The sequence below is a fragment of the Haliaeetus albicilla genome, chromosome 12 (assembly GCF_947461875.1).
Source record: "Haliaeetus albicilla chromosome 12, bHalAlb1.1, whole genome shotgun sequence".
NCBI classification, from domain to species: domain Eukaryota; kingdom Metazoa; phylum Chordata; class Aves; order Accipitriformes; family Accipitridae; genus Haliaeetus; species Haliaeetus albicilla.
The window spans coordinates 14,590,618-14,609,692 of NC_091494.1; positions in this window are offsets into that span (position 1 = coordinate 14,590,618).

Sequence of the window (19,075 nt, forward strand, 5' to 3'; positions counted from 1 at the left end):
ATGTCTGGGCTTTTAGTGCAAGGTATAGAGACCAATGTTTCTAGCTCTGGTCACTGCCAAATAAATGGAAGATTGTCTGGGTGAGGATTTCACTTGCTCTGGACAAGCATCCTCAGGCTAGAGGCAGCATCAAACTTCCTGGTCAGAGAGCCTTATAGTTTGTCCCTCAATGCAGCCACAAGAGGTGCAAGTTTAGTGTGTCCCCATCCCTTAGTTTAACCTTAGTAAACTTTACTTTTAGCTCCAGAGATCTCTGATTCAACTCTTGCTGTTAGACACCACAATAAACACTTGCAGAGTGGAGACTTGTGAACTATTAGAGCTTCTTCTCAAGAAAAAAATAGTTCTGTTGTGACTTAAACTTTTGCATCTCCCTTATTTGGATGCTCTGTTTCTGGTATGAGTTTTGCCTTAGTCAATTTCTTACCAAGTTAACGTAAAGCAATCTAAAACCCTGAAAAATAACAGTATAAGAGCGTTTTCATGTCAGGAGTCTGTACTGCAAATCGGTTTCTGAACCAGTGTAACTGAGACTAAAATTGTCCTTGTAGACAAATGGGTGGTACTTCCCCATGTGAACACCTGGGATTGAAGTTCTGCTGGACTCCAATTTTGCAACACCTTGCCGAAGACCTGGTGGGAAAATTGGTAGGGTGGAGTGATTGTACTGTGGCTTCACTATTAGAGTAGGCTGTCAGAGTTGCAGGTCAAACTTTTCCTTATAGAGAATTAAGAGTGATCTGTGGTATTTCTCTCTAATTGCTCAAATGGTCTGAATGCTGGTCATGGAGGCACCTGATACCCAAGCCTTTTATGAGGGGATTAATGAGCGTAAGTCTACAAAGGTCCCAAACGGGCTATAAAAATATGGGAGAGAGAGAATAAGCATCTCACAAGCATCCTGAAACCTCAAGCTCACTGTCGTGGTTTAACCCCAACGAGCAGCTAAGCACCATGTAGCCGCTCACTCACTCTTCCCTTCTCCCCTCTGCAGTGGGATGGGGAGGAGAATCGAAACCAAGTAAATCTCATGTGTTGAGATAAGAACAAATTGAAATAAAAAATAAAATATAATAATAATAATTGTAATTAAAAGCAAGATAACAAAAAGAGAGTGAAATATAACCCAAGAAAGACAAGTGATGCACAATGTGATTGCTCACCACATACTGACGGATGCTCAGCCAGTCCCTGAGCTGCAATCTGCCCCTCCTGGTTAACTCCCCCCAGTTTATATACTGGACATGACATCACATGGTATGGAATATCCCTTTGGCCAGTTTGGATCAGCTGTCCTGGCTGTGTCCCCTCCCAACTTCTTGTGCCCCTCCAGCCTTCTTGCTGGCTGGGCATGAGAAACTGAAAAATTCTTGACTTAGTATAAACACTACTTAACAACAGGTGAAAACATCAGTGTGCTATCAACATTATTCTTATACTGAATCCAAAACATAACCCTATACCAGATACTAGAAAGAAAATTAACTCTATCCCAGCCAAAACCCAGACACTCACACATAATTGTTGGGCAAGAAGCACCACGGCATTTGTGGGAAACAAACGGGCTTTGCTACTATTCTGACATCAATTTTTTACTAATTCACATTTATGGTTTTCTCATAATGTTCTTCCACCCGAACCATTTTTAAACTGCAGACAAGTACTTATTTTGTGACAGAGTGATTTGATACTGGTGCTCATTGCTGTCTTAGGTGATCAGCTTGTGAGAAAGTTGGGTCAGATTTTGTGAGTCTTTGAGCTTTTAGTCCAGGAGTATCGATAGTAGCACAAATCAAATAAGGCAAATACAATGTAGAGTAGAACAGCAGCAAGAGACTGAAGATGCTGTTGTACTCGGGGCCTTTTAAAAATATCCAGGAGCTTGGAAGAGTCTCGTTTCTCACAACAAGCCGGAGCATACCGGTAGATGGGTGTCATGTTGCATCTCCTCCACCCCCCAATGGCATGGCCATCATTTCTCATACTTAAGGATAGCATCAGGAATTTTATTCCCAACCTCCATCCAATGAAGCAACAGAAAGAAAACCTAAACTAGCATATTCCTAAAACAGATATGTAAGAATGACACATTTTGTGGCCAAACTGGCTAATTTCATAAAAAATAATTAATTTGGTGCAAGGTTGAGGTGAACTAGAACACACCACAGATACCGTTGTGGTCTCTGCTTCTGAGCAGACTGAAAGAAATGGGTGCAAAGAAATGCTGTGGATCTGCAACTCCTATTGGCTTCTGCTTCTGTTAAAATCAAGAACGTTTTTACTATTAGCTTAAACTGATTCAAGGGAAGGTTCAGCATAACAAAACAGGTTCTGCAAATATTTTCTTTATCATGACAGCTATATGCATTTTACATACTTTTAAATATTTAGACAGTTATGTGCACTAAAATCCTCAAAAGCTCCAAAGACACTCTCAGTGAAAAATACCTTAAATCTCCTGATGGTGTGTCCTGTATAACTGACCAAAATGTTGTCAGCACGGTGAAGTTTTTAGCCTTAAAGTGGAAGAAATCTTTTAGTCCTGCTGATGTTTAATGAGTTGGGATTCTAAGCTGATTCAGCTCTTAAACAGTCTGATCATTAGTGCTGTATCATCTGTCACCTTTGGGTGATAATTAGAAAAAGAAAGTCAATAACAATAGTACATAACACTACTTTACCAAGATTTAAACAAGTTGTAATATTGTTGAACATCTATTGATGAGTCCAAATGTGCCACAGGCTATTGAGCACAAAGAGTGCTTTGATGTGATGTTTTCCATTATTAATTTGATGTGGTGGAGTTTGTAGAAGTGAGAACATTTGTTTTCATTTTATTACATGTGGGAAGAGACTGAGATACTTTACATATTCATTTTCTTTTTTCTATTGTTTATTCCACTAAAGCTTTTGAGGAACAAGCACAAAATTTAAAAAAAAAAAAATGTTCTGACTCAGTTAATAACACTAGACTGTTTGTTTACCATATCTCTGATTTGTTTTGATTTTTATTGATTTATTTGACCTCCAAAATATACATCCTATATGTATGCTAGCAGCCTCTAGATGACGGGGAAAAAATTAAGCGGAACTGTTTTTTCCCCAGAATAGAACAAGATCTCAGGAACTCACCACAGTGATACAAGCATGGGTCGGGATTCATTATTGCTTTACTTTAGCAATCCGGATATTGGGCCTGATGTGTATGAGATACCCCAGTAATGCAGTGGTCAGTTATTGTTTCTTATTGACCACTTCCTCATCTGCCTGTTAGTTCTTCCTTTGGGTGATTAAACTCATTTGTAAAGAGCACAGTTGTGGAAATCTCTAAAGAGTGAGCCTTTTGGAGTCTGTCTTATTGCCTTGTTTTGTCTAATTAATCCCTTAATGAAAATTCTTTCCTTTCCTATAGTCTGTCCTTTTTATGCTTTCTGCAACCACAATATGTTAACACTTTGGTCATGGATCTGCAAAATGCAGTTTTGCTTAGCTGATGTTTTGCAGTGATTCAAACAGAAAAGTTGTTAAGCCAAAAATAGAACAATGTACACAAAATATCTGAGCAAAAGAGAAATGCCTTCGCAGATTGACTAGGTCCTTTCAAAGAAATACAACTGAGACAAGCTGTTTCCATCTCATGTCTGGAAATACCTGTATGCAGCGCACTTGAAAGAAGGTCTAAATCTTTCAAACCTGCAAGGCATGTTTTTCCTTAGCAGTTAAATGCAGATATTTTACTTCTCCTCCCTCCTGTTTGGAAAGAATATCAGTCCTGCTTGGGACCCTGCAAATCATCAGATAGGCCTGGCTAAGTCATGCAGATGTTTTGTGCAATGGCATCAACAGCTGGAGTATGGGCTTCATCTTAGGGGTAAATGGCATCTAACAGCCATATCACTAATTTAAATTCTAAGATGTGAAACTAAACTCAAAGGGTTCAGTTTTGAAATCCAGTTGTATTTTTTTACAATAACCACCCCATAATTCATCTCTTTTTCAAGGCTGCTCAGTATAGGAGCAACTGCAGCTAAGCAATTAAACAGTAACACACAATGTCTCAGGCTAACATTAATAAAACATTAAAAACAGAAATTGTTCATATAAAATATTGAGGCACTACATGCTGCCATTCTCAGTATGAGATAGAAGCACTTTACACGGATCAATTACTTCCCTACAAAATGTAAAGGGGAGCCCAACATGCAAATGTAAACCCAAGTTCAGCCAGGGTTTTAAATTCTCCAGATGTTTGGGGATGTTTAAAATAGGGGTTCCCCTTCAGTTTCATTACTACTTTTAAACAAAACAATGCATTTCATAGAAGCTGGAGAGACATGAAAGATGGAGTTAAAAGCTACTTGGTTCTTTCCAGTAGCCAAATGTCCAGATTTAGTGAATGAAGATCAATGAAAAGCAGGAACTTGCATCAGTAGAATATAAACCATACAGTTTCAAGCTTTGCTTATCTACAAATCTCTGTGACACTCAGCCTGTTCATGTATGCGTCTACACACAGAAGCAAGGCAGCACAATTTCTTCCCAGCACTCAGATCTAGCGAGTCCCATTTGTTACACATCGCACCAAGACTTTTCCCAGACAAGGTGTACACTGCTAAATGTGGCTGCAAAGTCCACTCCTTAGACAAGGGGCAGAGAAAGGTGATTGGTTTCTCTTCCTGATAAGTACACTCTACATAAGCCTCAGGGGTAATAAAATTTGTCTAAAGTCCAGAATCTGGGTCAGATTATTGGTTACCTCTACAGCAGTTACACCAATAACGAATTTGGACCTCAGACTTGAAAACCTTAAATATTCTTTGACATATATAGCTTTATTTTGACATACACATAAAAAATCAATTAAGTGTGTGAAAATGCACAGCAAACCCTTCATAAACCTGAAGCATCTCCATTTCTATACAAACCAGTCGTAAGCATCTCAAAATAAATTAAAACATACTTTGAAATAATATTACTGTAAGAAGTGTTAACCTGTCAAGGTACCCAGCATTAGATTATATAACATAGTAGCCTTCCTAATTATTGTTAAAAAAAAAAAAATCTTTACTCTTTCATATCTCAAATTTTTACACTCTGTGTCAGTCAGCCGTACAAAACTGACGAGCCTTCTATTATTCTGAGCCCTAAACAAATGATTCAGGATTATCTTTTGTACCAGCCAAACGTTTTGCAGCTTAGCCGAGCGCCAAGCTCAGCCAGCTGTAGGATGAGGAGCTGTCCTAGATGCAAGGCAGAGGCAGAGCGTGGAAGCGGGAGGGCGGCAGGGCTGCACACACGGCGCTGTGCTGACCTCCTTCCTCCCTGCAGCTTCGGCAGTAGAGAACCAAGTTCACCAGCAACCGTTTTACAGCTCTGCGCTCCACAGCCCTTCCTGCAGTGGCTAAAGCTAAGCCTGAGTTTAAAACTGCTGTACCCAAGTACAGGCAAAACATCGCTTATGGGGCTGGATATAGGCCAGAATCCTTGGAAACCTGTTGCGGGATCTGTAATGAGCTCAGCAAGTTAATTCCCTTCACATCAGTCGCCCTCTGCCCCCCTCGCTGTGGTAGCACTGGGACTCGGTGCCAGGTAGCAGTGCTGTGCAGGGAAGAGCAGAGAAATGCTGTCTCAGGGACCTGCTAGTAGTTTCCCACAGCACATTGTGTTTTCTTGCATGGCTGAGCATCTGATGTTTGATCCTCTCTCTTTCTACTTGGCTCGTGAACTTGTAACGTTGGCTGGCAAAGCAGCAATACCAACATAGCATTAAGTAGCTTTCCAGATAAATGAGAGTTTATCTTATTAAGCAAATATCTCACACATGTATTTAGCATTATTAAGATAAGAGTTGTTTTGTTTGTGGTTTTTGCCACTTTACCACTTTTCCCCTTTGAAAACCCACAGAAGGTGGTGCTTAGAGCCCGTTCTCTCATAAACTTGCTACCCAAATGTTATCAAAGGATCAGGTGGCTCTGTGCACATGCGACGCACGCTGCTGGTCGGGAGGAAAGGCTTTGTCACTGCTCACGGAGTTCTCGTGCGGGGCGGGGGGGCAGAGCCCTGCGGGCGTGTGGGGCCCCTTCGTGGCAGTGTGGCTCCAGCGGAGCATTCGCCTTATTCCGTTGTTGATTTGGGATCTTGAATCATTAATTAGATCATTGATTAGTTAATGCTTGCACAGTGCTCTCTATTTTCAGTGTTGCATAAGAAGTAGGAATCATTATCATTAGTAATAAACATTTGTTTATTGATGTTTGTATTCAAGCTATTCAAGTCACCTTCATGTTTTTCTGTTCTGCTCCCTCCATTCCTTAGCCTTCCGTGGGGCAGGGTTGGTCACGTGTGAATTAAATGTAATTAGGCTGAAAGATTAATGATGAAAACTAATTGAAATTCTATCTGCATATTCCTACTCACACTTTACCTTACCTGAGAACTGCTCAGGCCATCCTCTTGCTCTGGGGCCAGCACAAGTGTGGGTCACAAACCAACTTTAAAAACTATAGTTTTTCTAAGTTCCATTACAAATTATTTGGCAGCTCTACTGAGGGACTGGAACACCCTAAAAGTGACTCTCAGCAAGTATTTCTTTTTATTCAGAATAGATATATGTCAGTATGCAATAAGCAGCAACCCACTATGAGAGCGTTTTGTGGTTTTGCACAGATCTGTGCATTGTAGGCAACTTCCTCCCTTGTCCTGCTCCTGGTGTCCTTTTTGGTAGAGATTTTTCTTTTAAAACTATGTGGATTTGCAGGTAACATTCAGAAACCATTTCTTTTGTTGTTGTTTCTGTAGTTTTCCCTGTAGTTCATTGATTTGTTCAAACTAAAAACTCAAAGCCAATCTCTGAGGCTGTCAACCTATTTAGCTGAGGAGGAAAGTCCACCAACTTCTGTAAATACAGATGATAGTATGTGGCCCAGCAGTCTGTTGTAACTCGGGGCCTGCCTGGCGAGGCTTTGCGCTCAGGCCCAGCTCCAAATAGCCCGGGGGGGGGGAAGGGGGGAGGCTGCTGACGGGACCCCTTCCCTGCAGCTGCCTGTGGCAACGTGAGCAGTGCCGAGCAGCCATCTGCAAATCGTAGTGCAATAGTCCTCACACCTCCTCTTTTATTGCTATATATTAAAATGACTAGTGCCAGCAACACTTTGTAAAGCAATAAGCACACTGAAGCTCTGAAGACTTTTTTTTTGATCCACCTTAAAATCTGATCACTTGAAAAAAAACCAAACAGTTGTACTTTGAAAATTTTTTTTTTTTTTTTTTAAAGAAGGTGTGGTTAGAAATGCCAAAACAAAGTTTAACCAAGGGGTCATTCTGTCACCCCTGGGCAAAGGGGAAGGCAAGAAAGCTGCTCTGCAGAGTGGGTGCTCACTGTAGCAATCCATTTCGGTTTATGGTTAAAGATCTATGTGATATGGAGGAAAGCAGCTGGTGGAATGTCTTTATTTTTGCGTTCATTTTCACTGGCTGGCCTTTGCGAAAGGCTTCCATCAGAGAAATGAAACCTTAGCGCAGGTCTGGGGGCCAAAAGCATAGCGGCATCAGCATGATTCGTTTCCCACTTCTACCACTTTAGGGCCTTTCTTCTTGCCATTAGCAAACTCACAAACCCCAACAACTGCCAAAACCCTCGAGGCAGATGAAAGGAAGTGGATCCATTTTCTCTAAACCAGCTCTGTGACATTTTATGAAGAGCCTCTTAACAGATCCAATGCTAGGAATATTTTCATCTCTTCAGCTCAAGAATACCTTTTGAAGGCCAGCGGGGTCTGTAAGTGGGACAGGGATTAATGTAATCCCTTCCCCTACCCCATCTAGAACCTCTCCTGGAGGGAGCCTTATCGGCTCCCATCCTCTGCCGTCAGCCTGACCCCTTTACTCCCCGCACAGGTTCTGAACAACTTCGCTCTTTCCCCAAGGATTACATTTTTCTATTACAATCAACACACCAAAAGGTCTGCAAGAGTAACATAGAGCTTTATGCTCTCGTTTTGGAAAAACAATGCATAATGATAAATCTTTTTTAAGTAAAGAGTGTCATATAACTCAACAGAAACTTTTATACTTATTTTCAAACCTTTACATTGGTAACTGTGGTTTCTATGACTACCACATAGTGGTATTCTGCGTTATTCCTCTGTACTGGTGATTCACAGGGCAGAGAATGAAGACATTTGTGATCCCTTCAGTTATACATCAGCTGCAGCTATTAAAACTCAAAGACCATCAGTTAGTTTATAAAGCCATAGATGATGCTGCTGTCTAATCCCCATCTCCAAACAGTCAGGTTCTAGTGGTAACCAAGTGTATAGGCTTTTTACACATTATAAATAATGTACAACCCTGGGCTTTGGACATAACTGTTTTTCTTAGAATGCCTTTTTCCTGGACTGCCTCTTCTTCTGCCTTTGCTGCAGATAATGGAAAAAAAAACGGGGCAATTTCTAGAGATCTCACTGTAGTTCTTATCATGCATTAATTTTTCTTCATTTACAGAAGTAGAATTAAAAAACCCTTGATATATATTTTCTAATACCCTATATGAAAACTTTGTCAGCAACTTCACTCTTTTCTTGGCAGTGTATAAGTACTTGGAATTATTTTTTTTATTCCAGTTACAGTATGTACACTGTCCCTTAGAGTCACTCTGTGGGAAAGGGGCTCCGAAAAAGGTACTTCTGCAAGTGCAGACTGCATTATGCAGGGAAGGTCTGTTGAAAAAGCATGAAACTGAGTCCGGGCAGTTGTAAGATAGGCCAAGCAATTTAACTTGCACAGAAACAACTAGCATGTGAAAAAAGAAGACTGGGTCTAAACACCCAGAAACAGGTAGAGAAAAGTAAGAAGCCTGGGCAGCTGTCAGGCACCTTGCTGGCTGCATATTGCCTAGGACTGACTTCTTAGAAGCTCTGTTCTGAGAAGGATTGAAGAAACTCAAATAAGCAGTGCAAAAAAGGCAGAGATTTGTCATGGAGGGAAATTTCAGCCGAAATACGCAGGTTTCAGTGTTGCACCAGTGACTGATGCCAGCGATACCCAGATTCCCCTCAGTATAGTCAGGGCAAAGGCTGGCGTGCCATCTTCCAACCTTCTTACCAAAATGAGAGTTCAGGAAGACCCTGGCTGAGATCACAATTTCATTCGCCTCTTCACCTCCCACTTGCACCCAGAAGCTACAGGGACTAGCTGGGACCTCTGTGCCCTACATGCTGCACAGACATAGTGTACAAGTATCACTGTCTTCAAAACTGCTAGGCCCACATCTCATATTTGAGCACAGCTAACAGGACAATATGAAAGAGAGCACCATTTTTCTATGTCGTCATCTTTTGAATGGTGGTTTGGTCATTTTTAAATGGAAAAGGTGTTTACCCCACAGACAGTTTTTATGCAGAAGACTGAATGCAAATAATTCGCATCCATTATGTCTTTGTAGGAAGAAAGTGAATCTGTAGTGTCAGAAAAGGCTGTACAATACATTCATTCCTCATGGGGAAAAAAAAAAAATCGTATTTCTGACCCTTTAGGGTGCATACATCCAACCACTAAGGGCTGACCTTAATGTCCACTTCAGGTATCTCAATTCATCCAAGAAACTTATCCAAAAAATTCAGGAGGCTACATCAAGATGGTCCATGTTGAGTATGTTGAGAATGTCAAATATCAAACACAACTTTGTATTTAATGTAGACAAACACAGCCATGTCTCTGGCTTTATCAGAAATTACTTGGCTTCGAGGAATCAGTTAGAATTGAAGTTCTCAATATTCCTACTGCAAGATGAAATAAGTGGGGGGTGGGGGGGGGTTCTTTGCATCTCATAAAGAAGTTAAAATCTGCGCAGACCCTTTTTCAGTAATCCTTGAAATCACATCTGCAACAGTTGAGGAGTAAAGTTCTGTGAAAATTCACACAGCGAATTAAAAGCATATGTTACGATCTTAAGAGAAAGCGGATGTGTACCTACGTCCGTAGCAAAGTGGAGAAATGCTGAGGTGTGTATCTGGAGGTTGATTCTCACCTGTCAGTGGCTGGTAAATCAAAGCAGCTCCACCAAGGTCAGAGGCATAAAGGCACAGTGGTGTCAGTGAAAACTGAAACTGGGCCCACATAGTCCATTAACTGACTTGGATAACAGAAAGTCCAAACTCAAGAAAACTCTCTAGTTTCTCTTCTTTTCCCCTAATGTGAACTTACTGATATACCTCAAAACCAAAATGTATTCAAGGACCTGCTTTACAGAACAAGCACAAGGAACTTCTTAAACTTCGGCAATTTCAGCTTTCTTGGAAGGAAATTAAAATAGCCTTTCCTGGGCAGGAGTAACCCCAAACCAGCAACAACCTTTCCTGTGATGTTTCATTTCTGTCGCACAATTTTGAGGTGCAGAGGCTGCCTGAGGAGACGGGTCCCCTGCCCTAAGGAGCAGGTGCAGCTGCTGGGCAAGTCTGTTACCCTGGAGTGGCTGGGGGACATCTCCAGAGAAAACTTGGCACCTGCAGCCTTCTGCAAACTGGGCTTGCCCTGGCCTGGGGGCCATAGCCATTTCCCAGCCATCCCTCTGCCCATCCCACCTTGCATCCTTTGGGAAAGTGCTTCACTGAGACTTTAGCTTTTCTTAGCTAAATGCGCCAAACGCCTTCACCACCTCCCCAGGTATTTATTCAATGTTTATTTTGGAGGCATAAATGGGAGAGAAGGAATAAGAAGAAAACGCTCATTCCTTCTCAAATCTGGAATTGCTGTCTTATAGCAACTGTCTTCATTTAAAACTAAATGGTTGTAATTTTTATAGATATACATCTGTGCTATATTGCTCTCCATTTATATTCTGTGTTAATACACTCAATCGTGCTCACGTTTGCATTCTGCAAACAATATGCTGCCAGAAGGTGTGTTCTTGATTGGACTCCTGTTCATCTTATTTTATATTTAATATAACATCCTGTGTTATCCAGGAATATTCTCAATTCCACATGAATACTAATGAGTGTGTTTACTTGGGATCAAATATTCCCTAGGAGCATCGCACTAAACAGAATATATCTAAATGTCCAAGAAACTACTTTCAGGACCACTCAGATACTGTTTTACTTTGGCTTCCTTCACCAGGAAAAACCCAAGAGCCAAATGATGGGGGCTCTCACCACAAAAGCAAGCAGAGAGGCGAGCCGAAGTGGGCAACAGCTGCCTCCTGCCTCCCTCTGCTCTTTTCCCAATGGGCTGTGATGTGTGAGATTGCATTTCTATGTTGGTACATCCGCTGCACAGATATGCTCATTGGTTGGTACTGCAGGGCAAAGAGTCAAGGCTTCAGTCACCTGTTGCCCCAAACTTACCTGCCCTCACGGGTAGCCACATGGCAGCCCTGGAGAGATGCTCTTGCTCCCTTGCACAGTGACTGCCCTTCTTTGGCGCAGCTCCATGCCCTCCACCTCTGAATAATGATCTTGTTTCTGAAGTGGAATGTGTAATAGGGAAAAGGAGGTGGCCAGAACTCAAATGAAGGAGAAGAAATAGGACATGAATCAATTTGGGGATGTTCTTTTGATGCTCTCACCCTCTATTTCCCCACTCTTCTTCCAAGCTCTCAGCAGTTATTTCAGTGTGAGTGCTGCTAGCCACATGGTTAAGATTCAGCTTGCAAAAATGTATGCTTGCAGCAAGGAAGACTTACCCTTTAACCTTTAGCAGCCATTTCCTCTGAAAAGCACAAGTTTCATTTTCACTTACAGTGAAAAACGTGTGGAGGGGGAAGGGAACCTCACCTCTTTGTAAAACAGCCGAACGGTCCTATTTTCATCCTCTGCACCAAACTTTTCATGTAGCTCTTTTTGCATTATGCAGTGTGCCCTCAGGAAAGAGATCTGGCAGAAAAAGCAAATGCAAACTCTCTCGTTAGTCTTGAAAGACCTGTTCGTGAGCATTTGGGGTCAATCCCCTTCAGTGGGTTCACTTTTCTTCATTGCAGTTTCATGAATTTGGCCATAAGCAAAAAGCAGGCTTTAGTTTATAAAAAAAAAAAATATAGTATTTGTTAAACAAAACTGAAAATTGCATGCCACATGGAGAAGGCAGGAAGGTAGAAAGAATTCCACCTCCCTGCAATATATCCAAATGTTTTAAAAATAATGTACTATAGCATCAGCAGCCAATGGGGCCATGCTTTCACCCGGGGTAAATCCATGTAATTCATGCTGGGTGTTCTAAAAACAGGACAAAGAAGAGATATTTTCACTTACAGTGCCTTTCTGCCTAGAAAATATGCTCTTTTTTTCAGGTCTGACATGACTTGAAAGATGGGTAATAACATACCAGAACTATCAGCTTTATCGCAAGTCAGTGATTTTGAATTCAACTCATCTTTCTAATGGTCAAAAATTGTTACCAAGAGAGACAAGTTTAGTTGCCTGTTTCTTGTAAGTGCAAGAGGAGGCCAAAACCCCCATCCCTGCTGCCTCCTGAGCTCTGTTCTTCCTCCTTGGATGTTCCCCAGGCCAAGCGTTGTGTACAGTGATGGTGCAACATGATGAACTTCCACATCCCCCTCACCTTTGCTGCAACATTTTTGTGAGTAAAAGTGAGCGGTTTCTAGTTTTGTCAGTCTGTATTCTTCTATGACAATCAAAACAGCTTCAATAAACTGATTGCTTTTCTTCCTGTAGCAAATTGCCCGCTTTCAACTTGCCAAGTACCAAGGCCTGATCCTCTAGCTCAAAAGCATTAGTCTTCTCTCCTGCAGCCTGCCTGGTGTTGCTGCTGCCCAGAGAAGCACCGTCAGGACTGCCCTGCCCTACCGCAGGCTTGCAGCGATGGAGGGTGCCCCGTGCAGAGGCCCTCATCCCCTGTGCCCCAGAAGCTCTCCTCCAGTGACACCACAGCCCTGGGCCTGGCACTCCTGAGCCACCATCTGCCTTCCCTGGGCTGCCTCCTGCTCCACAATGGCATTTCTGAAGTTTTCGTACATTTTTAAGATGAGTTGTTAGGTGCCCACCTTCCTGTAAAAACTTTTTAAATTATTTTTGAACGGAAAGTCCATGATCTTATGAAAAAATTTCACTTTCAAACTTTTTTGTTCAAACAGGTATCATCGTATTTTCTCATTCTCACCAAATGATGATCTGAACAGAGCCCCTCGTCCCCCGACTGTAAGGACACTGCTCAGTCACCAGCCTCCTGTCACATACCCTTTTTAGGGATAGCAGCTCTTGTGACCTTTCTCAGCCCCCCTAAACCCTGCTAAACCTCTGCTGCCTTTGTGGAGGCAAGTGGAGAGGAGAGCATCCCCTCCCAGACAACAAAGGGTGCTGAAAACAATGCTGTTGCCAGTACCTTTCACGAGGGGTCATTGTATACCAATATGCATGTAAACCACAAAATACGAGAAGAAATAAGAAGATATCACGGTAAGCAAGATGAAGAGATTTGACTGAAAATAAAAAGGTTATTGGTGAAATATGAATATATGAGAAATTCCCTTAATGTATTGTGAACTGAGAGAGGTATTAATTCTTGTAATGTTTTTTTAAAAGGAAAATGCAATTCCCTTATCAAAATAAACATAAATGAGGCAACCGTATGGGATAAAGGTGTAAAGGAGGGAGTCAGGTGTGTGAGAACAGAGAGTGCATAATGAATTAGTATCAGCAACAGCCTGATGGGTGAAGGCTTTTATATTACCTCTCTATTGATAGGTATTTCAACCAGCAGTAAAAAACTGCTGTTGACACTCATCTGTAGGAAAAAATATCCACGTAGTCTTTGCTGTAGGACCAATTAGCCTGTGAAAGCAGTTGGGGGGGAGGGGGGAGGCAAGGGATATAAATGCGGGATGCATCCACACTTGATTACTCTAATGAAATGTCCATTGATTCCTATAGATTAATGTGAGAAGAACGGCAGCTGCGGAGTGGCTAACACCTCTAGGTCAGCAGCTCTGTGTGTGTGTGTGTGTGTACGTACGTATGTAATGGAGGGGGTAGCGCACAGCCAGACCAAGGTAGACAAGAGAGGGTTAGTCTGGCCGTGGAGGGAGAGGTGGCTGAGGTGCATGGACGTGACAGCTGGCGATGGAGGGAGACCCGTAGGAGGCCACAGCGAGGGGCTGCAGGGCCGGCGTGGTTCCTCCCTGCCTCGCTCGCCACCGCTGCCCCTCGCTCCCGTTTGACTTTGCTGTAAGGCAGGCTGAGCTCACAGGTCATCTGTTTTTGTTAGATTAATTTGATTCAGCATGTAGGAATAGAGGGCTGAGCGGGCTAATGGCTCTCTGCAGGTGACATTGGGAATGGTCAGCGCTCACATCCTCCTCCCCCATCCCTGTGGCTGCAAAAGAGAAGTCACCAGCGAGGGACTCCCTCTGTGCCAGCGGTGCCGCGCTAACCGGGGCATCCTGCACCACAGCCCCTGCGCCCAGCACCGCCTCACTCCAGCGATTTCTTCATGTCTCAAATACAAATCCCTTATCTCTTGCACCATGTCATGTAGAAGGACTTAATTACGATAAGGGGTGAGGGATTTGCTGAGTGACTGCAGTGCTTGGCGCAAGGCTGTTTTTATCGCACAGGGAATAGAGTTACCGGGGACTCTGCCATAATTGTCACAAAAGATGCACCATATCCTCTTATGCAGTAATTCTGGCATTTTGTCATCAAAGGTGATGTGCAGGCGGCAACCTGCCTCCCATACAAGGGAAACCTAGAGGAGCAACCCCACGGCGCAAGATCAGAGCCGTAAATTGCACTGAGGGAAGAGGCTGATGTGAAAATATAAGGAGGTAAAATGTTTAGGCTGGGATTCTAGAAATGAAATCTCAGATAAAACAGAAATATCTCTGGGCCAGATTCTCACTGGGATAGCATCCAACAGTTACACAGGTTGTCTGGTTCCTCTGGTTGCGATAGAGGAAAATCTGGCTCTGTTATTTATTACTGAGGATGGGGAGTCCTGTAGCTGTACTGCATTGAGGAGAGTTTGATGTCTTCAATTAAGAACACAAAATAATTAGATACATTGTGGCTGTTTTTTCTGTTGTTCTCAATGCATGCTTTACCACATCATTGTAGTACTTAGGAATTCAACATCAGCCAAAAATTTAAGAAAAAAATGTTTCTTAGCAATATGTACAAATGGGGTCAGGCAATTGCAAGACCCACATGGCACTGCAAAGATCAGGGTCCTCCAGGAAATGCAGGATCTGACAGTTGGGTATTAAAATTCCTGCCATATTTTACTGACTCTGGGGGAAACATGGCTCCTAACTCCAAATCATGGCTTTGAGCAACCTGCTGCTGGTTTGGCAGCAATTATGTCAAATGCCCAAAACTGATACTAAGAGATAATCTGTTCTCTGCTAAACATGCATTTATGCAAACATGGGCAGAAAAAGGTCAGAGTCTGGTATCATGCAGAGGTTTCTCCAAGACAAGCTCTGCCCCAGCCACAGCAAGGGCTCTCCAAGCTCCCTAAGTGGGTGCTGCTGCTGCTTCTTCCAAAGGCTGTTGAGCTCTCTCAGCTGGGCCCAGCCCTGCCATCACCAGGGCTTCAGCCGAGCCTGGGCAATACTTGGCACTTCTGGCTGTAGGACAAATCCTGTCTTCATGCAATCAAACAACAAAACTTTTCAGCACCATCTGCAGAGCATAATTTATCCCTGAAAGCACAAATAAATATAAGCACATGGTGTGCAGGTTGCCGTATTTCCCCAAGACTGCTCTATAACCGCTTACACCTAACAAACTCTGCTCCTTCTTTGTGGATGCACCAACCCAGGGCTGAGACTGTGCCCCACCTGTGGGCAGTGGCCACAGTGTCCCCAGCCATCCCACCTGGCAAAGGACATCATGGATGGGCAGGAGGGAGTCAGCCACAGTTTGCAGCACTAACCTTCGCTACTGCAGCCAAACCTACCTGAAAACGCTGCCACCTCCTTTGATCACTGTAAAACACTGGCTTTTAGTTGAAAGTTTTCATTTCTGTCTGTTCAAGAACATGCTTATCAATGATTCCTCTTTTTAGCTCAAGATTTTTACTTCTGTTTTACTAGTATTTTAATTTTATGCTGTCTCTTGCAGAAACACTTTGCTTCTCTCAGATAAATAACTGTATCTGAGCAAAGATTTTGTCATGCCACTTTTCCCCCTTTTCCAGAATAGCAAGACATACAGTGTGCTGTCAGTGTAGATGCAGTATGTATAAGGAATTAAAATGCAGTGCCTAGTTACATTTGTCCACTCTGGCACGCAGGGTGCATGCGTGTGTGCAAGCGTCTGTAGCGGCAGCCGGGGCACTGGCAGCGGCTGCGCCGACTGTCCCTTTAAGCCTGGCTGGTGTATTTTTAGAAAGCATAAATAGCCTGCATTCTCCCACTTGCTCACTGTCCAAGACATAAAAAGGAAGGGCTTTCTGCTTTCTTCAAGTCTCCTTCCCCTGCTGGCACCATATAAGTCTGTCTTTTAAGCAGTACAGGTCCACAGCTCTTTTTTTTATTGAGAAGCTGCAGAACTCTAACCGGTGGTTCAATAAATTGTATTACATCCCCTTCGTACTGAATGCCCTACAAGCTTTGGCTTTCCATGTGTAATTGCAAGCTGTTATTAGCCCAGAGCTTTGTCCGTTACTGTGCCACACTATTGCTGAGCGGTCAATTTTTTTCCCCTGCCATTTCCTTTGCTCACACCATGCTGACCACGTTGGCCAGGGGCTGCCCGAGGTTTATAGTGCAGCATTGATTTTTCTTTTCTCTCAATACTGACAGAATCATAGATCCAAGGCAAATAAAGAAATGCATTCTGTGGTGATGAAATGTCTTTCGTTCAGCCTGGATTGAATCAAAGGCCATCACAGAAATGTTCTACTCTAAAATGCTAGTGAAGCTTAAGGCATTGTTGGAAAATGAATTTTCCATTTTCTTAGCTGTAATTTGGATTCTCAAATCACTGTGCTAAAAATAATCAGATAAAATTGAATATAGACTACAAGCCTATGTAAAATGTTATTTGGTAGGTTTTGCAAGCTGCTGCAGCAGATATAAAAGGAATCTGGCAATAGATCAGAAAAGTAATTGCTTAGGTGGATTTCTAGTAAGTATGTTGCATTACTCTGAATACCAAGATATAAGATGACTGCTCTATAATTCATACAAACCATAGTAAATAACAAAACCATAAAGATACATTTTGCATATCTACTGGAGGGAGATATTTCTAGTAAAAATATCATCGCCTTATATCACCTACATCTCAACGATGAGTATTTTTCCTTTTTGTTTGGGGATGTCAAAGGAGTTTTAGGTGGGCAAGTGTCATTGTCCCTGTTATAGAGATGGAGAAATAGAAGCAAAAAGAGTCTGTGGGGACAGAATAAAGTTACACGGTGAATCTCTGGCAGGGCCTGGAAAAGAACTTTGATCCTCAGAAGCATAACACCATTTTCAATGGGAAATAAAAATAGCCGTGATTTTCATGACATATGTGGGAAGGGGTCACTCAATATGATACTCTCACCACCACAGGCTGTTAGAGACCAGAGGTGGCCCCAGTCTGCATGGTTGGCTGTGCTGGCACAGGGCTTCAACTGTCCGTAAAAAGGGAGCACCTTTACTAATTTTCAGGCAAATGTCATTTCTCGTAACACAGAGCCAGCTTAGTAACCCAGACCTGTCATCTTGGAAAACAGAAGACAGAACCACTTGTTAAAGATTTCCCCATATTTTGGGTTGGTTTGGGTTCTTTTTTCTCTTCCCTGTATTATCAAGACTCATGACTTAACATCTGGTGTATGTGGCCATTAGAAATTTAACCCAGCTTGACATCAAGGACATCAATACTTTCTTCCTTGAAAAAACAAATTGTGCAGAAAGACTGAGCAGAGGATCCTTGTGTCCTCTCCCTTGCAGGACACAGCGCAGTTCCCTCTGTGGCCCTGCAAAAGTAAAGCCCCAATTTCTACAGTGTGTCAGGGTAAATGTTATCTTAACTGACATTCCAAAATGTCCTCTGACTCCACAACTCAGGGACATCCTACATGCTTTAGTGAGATGCTAGGAAAAAAAAAAAAAAAAAAAAAAAAAAAAGATAGAGAAAAGGTACCCAGAGGATAGAAAGAGTGGAGTATTTATAAATGAAAATACCAGATGGATTTAGCAAACTTAAAAATACAAATTGAAGAAATAATGTATTCGAATGTAGCCCCTGGGAAATATTGCATTAATTCTCTAGCTTTGGACCTTCCTTTTTCTCCTTTCTTAATGACTACACATCCAACATCAACATCACTGTTTACAGCTATTCCTTCAGCATCACATTCCCAGTAATGTGCAATATGTTTTTACACTGCATAACAAATCAGATTATTTTTCTTCACTGATGATCCAAAAAAGTTCTAAAAAAAAAATTAAAACCTTTTGGGGTCAAATTCAGTGTCTTATTCAACCTGAAATGCTTCTGAACTTTTTTTTTAATCAAAAGACCACTAAGAAACTAAATAAGTTAAAATAGAAGATCTGTCAAATTTTAAAATCCTTCCTCCATCCCAAACTGTGCAGGAATTTTCCCTACAAAATTTCTCAAAAGGTTACAGTGTGACTGAATCTGCATTATTCACTGTAAAAGACTTTGCTGTACAAAGCGCTATGTGGCTTTCATTTGTAATTTTTAAGAACGCTCCACAGAGGAAACAAAATGAGGGCTAACTCCCTCCCATTTGCCTTCCCAATTTGATTCTCCCCTAAGTTTCAGAAACACTTGAGAAACCCATTACTTTTTCTTCCTCCCATTTTGTCCCACTCCAGCCTCATGGTGTTCAGTAATACGTAAAACTATAGCAAAGGCGGCTCTGCAAGTTGACCTGAAATCAGCTTCAAACTGGCTCAAATCTTGGAAAACGTAGATCTGTCTAATGATCCTCTATATTGGAACTACAATGATTTTCAGGTCTTGCACCCGCTGTGGATATCATTATACAGTCATCATAACTGTTCCCTTATAGATAAACCTTTTTTGGACCAATTAACTCAGATCTTTTGCTTGCTGGTGTTCCTGATGCAGATAAAGGGTAGACCTCACTAGTAACC